Raw genomic sequence first — 8,391 nt, forward strand, 5'->3', positions numbered from 1 at the left:
TAATATATGCTACACTTTCTATATTGGGGTTAACGGCAAAAGGTATGCTACCTTTTCTTTTTTTTTTTTTTTTGTAAACTAGAAACTGTCATTTGAGACTAACTTCAGCAATTGCAACATGATTTATTAAGACATTGCATGCGAACGTGAAATTAAGCAATCTTTTTTATGGCTTATTTAAATTGTATTTAAGCATTAACTTGAGCATAGAGCATAAACAAGTTTTATAGCAAAGCCTAAGGAGCTGTTAGGAAATAGGATCGTTCATTTTAATGAAAGTGTAAATAACTGTATTTACCTTAAAAAGTTAACTTTTACTAACCGAAACCTTTTAATAACTAAGTACATAATATGTGAGTAACGAGTATATAATAAGTGATTAATATTACGATAATGGATATCATGCAAGTACAGTTTTAATAGTTTAAATATTTTTATTTTCATTTAATTTTCATAAAGAGGCTATGAAATATTGAATTTATCTAGAAATATTTTCAGGAATAGAAAATAAATTCCATTACAAATTCCCATTCACTATGGATATGTGATATAAAGATATTTACGTATATAGTAGGTATGCATGTAAAAGTGAATATATGGTAGTATTATGCTGCTTACGTAGGTTATGTAGAAATTATGTCAAAGTTATCTCTGGCGGCATACGTTATTCATATTTAGATATTTTATAGCATGGTTTTTAAGATAGCTGCTCACTACCATTTCAACCGCAAAACAATTGCTTTTATCGTACTTGAGAGTATATATACAGAGAATGTAGGAAAAAGAAAGTAGCAAAAAAGTTTATGTGATTTTTGTATGATTTATGATGAAAACATAAACCAAACGAAATATGGGAGAAAAATGTAATAAAAAAAAAAAAAAACAACAAAAAAAAAAAAAAAAAAAAAGAGATAGAGAAAGAAAGAAAAGATTAGGATATTTTTGATTAAAAACTTTAAATGTTCACGAAATGAATTATTCTTATTTCCAAACTATTAATCTTTAAAAATAAGAAAAATTCTTTCTACCTTTTTTAAAATGTCATCAAAAAAAAAAAAAAAAAATGAAATAAAAAATTAATGTTTTTGACTTTCACATTTGAAAACTTTCTTACTTCGGAATATACCCGTGAGTGAATGCTTGTGATAAATGTAAGTAGAACATAACTGGAAGCTATTGAAATCGTACTTTCATTTATTCATTCATTCTGTCATTCATTCACTGGGAGATGACATATCTATCTAAGAGCTTAGGCATAAATGTCTGTTGGCTCTTACTTGACGAGGGTGACAAAAGTTACCTTAAGGTTCTTAGTGCTTGTTTTTGTTGTTACTGTTATTATTCTTGTTGTTATTGTTGTTGTTGTTGTTGTTATTATTATTATTGTTGTTGTTGTTGTTATTGCAACAATATATTTGCAATTTTATTTTGTGTGTATCTATTTTATTTTTTTTTTTATTTATTTATTTTTTTTTTTTTAAAGAAAGGACAATACAACATTTACAATTTAATCCCTTCCAGGCCATTAACCTAGTTTTCTTTCTGCTATTTTTTCAAATAGACACTTGTACACCATGACTCACAATGTTAGTAATAATACTGTAAAATATTTCTTACAAAACTTTTTTCTTCTTTTTTTTTGTTTTTTTTTTTTTTTTTGCATTCTATTATAGTTTTTATACTTTACTTACCTAGTATATGACTTTTTAATATCCTTACAATGTACTTCTCATCTTGTTGATAAAAATTATTTAAAAAGTTGAGAATGTAAATTGCTTTAATTAAACTATTTAATAGCATGTTGATCAATATTTAATAAGGTTGTTATATATATATATATGATGTTTAGTATTTTTCGCTTTTCCGCTTTTCGCCTTCATTACGATTTTATCAGTTTCAATATTTTTTTTTTTTTTTAAGTAATCAATTAAAATTTTTTTTCTTCTTGTTAAAAGCGATTTTTTATTTCTCTCGAAAAATTTGCATTAAATAAGTAGTTCTTGAATTAAGGAAAAAAAAGTGTAGACTTTTGCAAAGTTTATGTTTTTTATTTATTTTTTTAAATTGATTTTTAAGGATTAATTTTAACTAATTACCTTTTATAAGTTGAAAACTTGAAATATAAAAATTTATAAATGTTTTACTTTACTTTAATCCTTGTTAAAAACTTTTTACCCCAGCACTTTATAATTTTTTTAAAATTTATTTTATTCTTAAAAATAAGATAAGAAGACTTGATTTTCTTTGTTTTCTTAACATGACCTTATTTATTCCCAATAGGAAGTATGGTTAAAGAATTGATTTAAATACATATAAAACATTGTTATTATCCTTCAATATGCGGTTGTGTTTAATAAATTGCTCTCAAGTCTTAAATTGTTTTTACTCTTTAATTTATCAAGTTTTATTGAGTTTCAATTTTTTGTTTCTTTTTTTATTGCAGCCTAAAATGTTAATTTTCACTCGAATCCTTCAATAATTTTTCAAAGCATTCAACAATCTCACACTATTATTATTGTTATATCAATTTCATCGTATTCTTTATTGAAATATGTTTATTTTTTTTTTTTTTTCACCGATTATTTGATTTCACGTTGAAATATTTTTTATTATTTTTTGTCGCCATTTTTTTTTTTTTTTTTTTCTCGACCGCCTTTTGCTATAGAATCGAAATTCGAATTCTATTTTTGAGGAATTTTTGTTTTTTTAATTTTTGTAGATCTATCTTTATCGGTTACTTGTTTTCTAATTTTAAAAACAAAATTCATCCGATTATTATCGAAATTTCCTTGATTTTAGTGTAGCACATATATACATATATATATATATTTACTTTAATAATACTACAAGTGTTTGATTCGTATTATTATCCACAATATTCCGCTGGTACGCTGATTATTTAGTTGACGCTTTAAGGGTTCATTTAAAAAAAAAAAAAAAAAAAAAAAAATTTGTTTTTTTCCATTTGCAAAATCCTTTACAATCCTTTAAAATACTTTTGGCGGCATCAGCTTAATTTTTATCAGTTTGTAAATACGTTACAGTGAAAGAATTTTTTTTCTATTGATTCACAAACACGATTTGTGATTGATTTCGTTTAGAGTTCATAATTTATTTCATCCTCTTGATTTTCGGCATTGTCCTTTGATATCCTCTTAACATATTTAAGTGGAATTTTTTTTTTTTTTTTTTTCACTAAATAAGTTTGAATACATTATCTTTTCGCACGTAAAACTTTCATAAGTTGAATATTGAGTTCACTTATATTTATTGACTTATTCACTCAATTGATCAGATAGGGAGTGCATGTTTTCTTAAAAGAGAAGAACTAAAAAAGGAAAAAAAGGAAGAAAAAAAAAAAACCTATTACTTTTTGAATTTTACTTTTTAGTGTTAGGCTATACAAGCATTTGATTCAATTTTCATAATTATATGAATTTGATTCACTTTCAGTAATTTGTCGTCAAATTTTTTTTATTTAAGGCCGGTAGACGTCTACTTAATAGCCTTTAGAAGAAGTGTTTTTTTTTCTCTTTTAGTGACTAATTATCCATTTTTCTTACACTATTGAACATAAATGTAGAAGTTTGCCACTCTTCTATATTATTTAGTTTTTTTAAGTCAAAATATTAAAAGACTTTATTTAAAATTTGATTATTTGATTATCGTACTTATTGTCTTTGTCGGACAACCTTTTTTTTTTGCATTTTATTTTTAAAATATTATTCTTTAATATCAGTTTTAGAAATTTATTGTGCAATATTGTTTAAAAAAAGAAATATTACTTCTTATGAAAATCTTTTTGAAGATTATATATATTTTTTTTTATTTTTTGCGTATTTATATAAGCACTTGAAAGACTCCTCCTTATTCTTACAATATTTCATATTCATACTTTTAATCTATATATATATATATATATGTATACAATTATGTCCGTATGATGTTTTGTTTGAGATGAAGTGTTGGAAGTATTTCGTTTTCATAAATTTCCGTTTTATATTTCAATTCGTTTTGTATTTAACCTATGATTTTTATTATGAAAATTAGTTTAGAAATTTAGAACTTTTACAACCAAAAATTGTTATTAGTTCATCATATATATATATAAAAAGATAATAATATAATATATATGTATAATATATATATATATAATGTATATAACGTATATATATATATATATATATATTATGTTATTATTTTTTTATTCTGCTTAGCATATATTTACAAGTGAAAATATTTTTCATAATAGGTGGTAATGATTTTTATGCTATTCTTTTTTTTTTAGTTTTTGCTAAGTGATTTTTTTTACAACATAATTAAACTTAATATGTTGAACATTATCCTTTTATGTCCTTGTTGACAACGCAAACTGATCTACCTATGTATATATATATGTATATACATATATGTATATGTATATATATATGTATGTTTGTTTATATTTTCATGGCCCAGCGAAATTGCGACAATAAAATTCTTTTTTCTTTTCTCCTTTAATTATTTCAATTGGTCGTCATAATAACAACAAATATAATTAAAGTTTCACTTTTAATATAATCCTTTTAATATTCTGAATGTCCTTTATGGGCAATGCATTCTGGAAAAAAAAAAAAAAATTATAGCTTTTTAAATTATAATCGCAATTGTCATAAAATCGGTTTGAAAGAATTAAAAAGGTATCATAAACCTATATACATATATGTATAAATGTACATATATATATGTATACATTTATATTTTTGTACATATTATTTTTAAAGTCAAAATTTTACTGTAATTAATTTTAAGATTGTTGGCTTTTTTTTCTGGTTTTTGCATTAAAATTGCTGCATGATGAATATTTAAAAGTTTATTCATTGAAATTGTTGTAACTGTTTCATTTAATTCAATATTACGTTAAATTTTCAATTTAAATAATTCTTTATGTTTTTAATTAAAAATTTGCAAAGAATTTCCTTTGAAAGCAATCGAAAGCTTTCCGGTAAAGAGTTTCATTTATTTATTTTTAATATAATCGAAGTATTTTTTTGCACTTGATTTTGGAAAATACTATCGAAAGTATCTATATATATAAAAAGAAGTTTTTATGGTCTTTTTCTAAAAAGTTTAGTTATTTTTTTTCACATTTTATGTTAAAATGTTTTTCGTTTTACTTTTGAAAAATTTTATTCATTCCTTTTTGAAATTGTTTGTCGTTTCACATAAATGCTTCAATAATGGGGTGATCTATTGTTTATTCATCTTTCATTATTTTTTAAAATGTTATGATCAATATTGTAGAGATATATTTACTCTATTGAAATTGAAAATTTCTTAAATATTCTTGAAGATTGTTTTTTTTTTTATTTATTTTTTTTTTTTATTTATTTATTTTTTTTATTTATCTAGATAATTTTCTTTAGAATTTCGTGTAATCGCGTTTCTTGATGTTGAAGTACATAGTAAAACTAAAATCGTTTTGAAGTTCCTAAAGACTCTTGAAAATATTTCTGAAAAACTTAAGTCGTAAGAGAGCTTAACACCTTATTTTCTTGCTTATTATCATTTTTTTTGTTTTTAATTACACGTTATAGCATAATATATCCGTATTCAGATACACAAATATGATGATTTTAATATCAGTTCTGAAACGATCTAAACAAAAAAAAAAAAAAAAAAAAAAAAAATTGTTTTACGTATTTATGGTATTTCTTCCATGATTTCGTATTTTATATAAAAAAAATCGGGATAACGTTGAAAATGCTTGAAGGTCCTCAATGATTTCCCGATTAAATAATTCTTAATGAACAGCAAAAAAAAAACTATTTAGTTTCTTGAAATGTCTAGACGTTTTAAGTATAAGTAATTTATTTGGTTTTCTTTTTTATAGTCTACAACATTTCTATCGCAAGGATACATTAATGTTGTGCGGATGTATGCAATACCCAGTCGGGCTTGACGTGATAGACTTATATAATATAAGTTTGTCTGTCCGTCTTATATTCCTGTGTTTAATATACAGCTCACATTATGGAAAGTTAATGCAAAATTGTTCGGATTGGATCGCTTTTTCGATCAGTTCCATTATCAGGCGTTATTTTGAAAATTTGTCATATTAATAACTGTCGGCTTATTTAGGTCGCGGTCCACTATATTCCTTCTTATCTTCTTACCATATTTTAACGAAACGCATATTAGAACTGAACAATGTTTTCAAATATTCCTTGAAAATCCTTTTATATAGAATATAAGATTAAATATGTTAAATGTTAAATATGAATGTATTCTGTTTCCCTTTCTCGCTTCATAATTTAGACTGTTAGAAATTGCTTTCAGTTAACGTGCTCGCTTATATTTTATACCAATTTCCTAAATTATCTTTATATCACTCTCTCTCTGTATATATATATGTATATATTCCGCTCATTTACCTGCATATTTCATTCAAATATATTTAATGGAGTCTACTTTTTAAATGCATTCTCGCAATAATAGCTGATTGCAATACCATTATCCTCTCCAAAAAGTAAGATGAGTTTGTTTATTTTGACCTTATTATTATACTGTTGCATAAGCATAAGATATCCTTTCTTAAATAGTTGCTTTCTTCTGTCGATGTCCTAGTTTAAACAAAAAGATATAACTAAAAAACAGCGTACACTTGTCAGTTAGTCTTTATTCCTATTAAAACCACATCTTTTTAGCATTCTCGCATTAATGTACTGTTTTTTTTTTTTATTATTATTAATTAAGTTGATACTATTGTTATTTGTATAAATGTATAGTTAAGCTTAAAAGTTTCATTTCCTACATTATTTTTCTAATTTAATGATCTCCATTATCCTTGAGCGTTTTTATGAGCTTCAGACGCTTACCATAACGCCGAGTGTATGTATGCAGTATGATGAAAGCATTGCTAAGTTTTAATTAAAATATATGTTACTTACGACGACTAGATAGGAAACTTTTAGTTCTTTTATTTTATTTATTTAATTTTTTTTTTTGCATTTTCTCCTATCCTTTGGCTGCATTTAGTTATAATAGGAGTTTTCATTTGTTATAACAAAATATTATTCCGACTTCAAAAGAAAGAAAGAAAACAAAATAAAAATAAAAAAATAAAATGATGTTAACGAACTTCACTTCTTGTTACGTCCTCTCTAATACCAAAATACATAAAACTGCTGATAACGGCATATATACATGAGAATGGTAAGAAAACTTTTTGAAATTTTTGTTTTAAATATTTCCAAATCCTACCAAATGTCCTTAAGTGCGAAATTTAAAAAAAAAAAAAAAAAAAAAAAAAAACTTTGAAAAATTAAAACTGAATTTTTGCTTACTTAGAGATTACATCATATCCATATCCATCCTTTTGATATAAGAGATATATTTCCGAAAATCCTTATAATTTTGGTTTAGGCATTCGATGATTTGATTCACGTAAATACCAAGCATTAAATATTTTATCATAAGCCATCTCAGATAGATTTTAATTGCGTTAAAAATCGTTTTTTACTTTTCATATAACTATAAGATTATCAAGTATATGTACATCGATATACTTAGATATAGTCTCGTCATACATTTTGCATGGAATAATATATTTAATATAAATAATCTTCAGTTTTATGCTCACAATTTATTTATTTTATATTTTATTCTGTTTGTCTTTCTTGTACGACGAAATCTTAAAATTTTAAATTAGATTTAAAATTTTATATTGATATTATGCAGATATATGTTATTTATTTATTTATTTATATTTTTTATTTTTAAACTTAACTTTACGTTTACTATTGTCACGTTGTTTTCACTTATCTACGTTCTGAGTGAATTTATTAATATGCTTAACTCTCTTTTTTCTTTATGTTTTTCAAAAGTAGAAAAAAAAAAAAAATTAGAAAATTTTATAATCTAAACGTATCGTAACATATTCGTGATTGCGTATATGGTTAAGTAAATTGAATTAAATAGGAGTTCATTATTAATTCTCAATAAAATTATTTCTATACTGTTGGTAAAATTGTTTCTTTTTTTTTTTTTTTTGCAAATTTCTTTTTCGCAAATTCGTTTAAGGATTAAAAAAAAAAAAAACAAAAAAAACAAAAAAAAAAAAACTCTTATGACTATCAACTTTTGTTCAAGTCATTCGAAACATCCTTTAAAGCACAACACATTTCTCATTTTTAATTCACTTGCGTGCATTTGCTATTTAGATAATGATTAAATTTATTTATTTATTTTTTTTTTTATCCTATCCTTTAAGATTTTTTCTTTATCTGCTAAAAAAGTATATATTTTCTTCGATATTTATATTTATTTATTTATTTTTTTTTCTCAAAGCCTTAAGTTACGCTTGAATATTTTATTGACTTTCGCTTACTTTTTTTTTTGTTGTTTTTTGCA

The 8,391-nt window shown here is 23.6% G+C and overlaps 1 protein-coding gene across 2 annotated transcripts in view; it reads right to left on the bottom strand.

Annotated features, from left to right (window-relative positions):
• Nucleotides 1-7,651, bottom strand: part of LOC119643952 — a 111,951-nt gene extending 104,300 nt beyond the window's left edge. The window contains exon 1 of one of the 2 annotated variants that reach the window (XM_038043473.1): nt 7,326-7,651. The gene's annotated coding sequence lies outside the window, so the exon portion shown is untranslated. Of the gene's footprint in view, nt 1-1,691; nt 1,954-7,325 lie in introns of those variants that run through there. The other variant, XM_038043464.1, reaches the window with a different exon arrangement.
• Nucleotides 7,652-8,391: the final 740 nt, after the last annotated feature.

This window comes from Glossina fuscipes, unplaced genomic scaffold, assembly GCF_014805625.2.
Source record: "Glossina fuscipes isolate IAEA_lab_2018 unplaced genomic scaffold, Yale_Gfus_2 0, whole genome shotgun sequence".
Taxonomy (NCBI): Eukaryota; Metazoa; Arthropoda; class Insecta; order Diptera; family Glossinidae; genus Glossina; species Glossina fuscipes.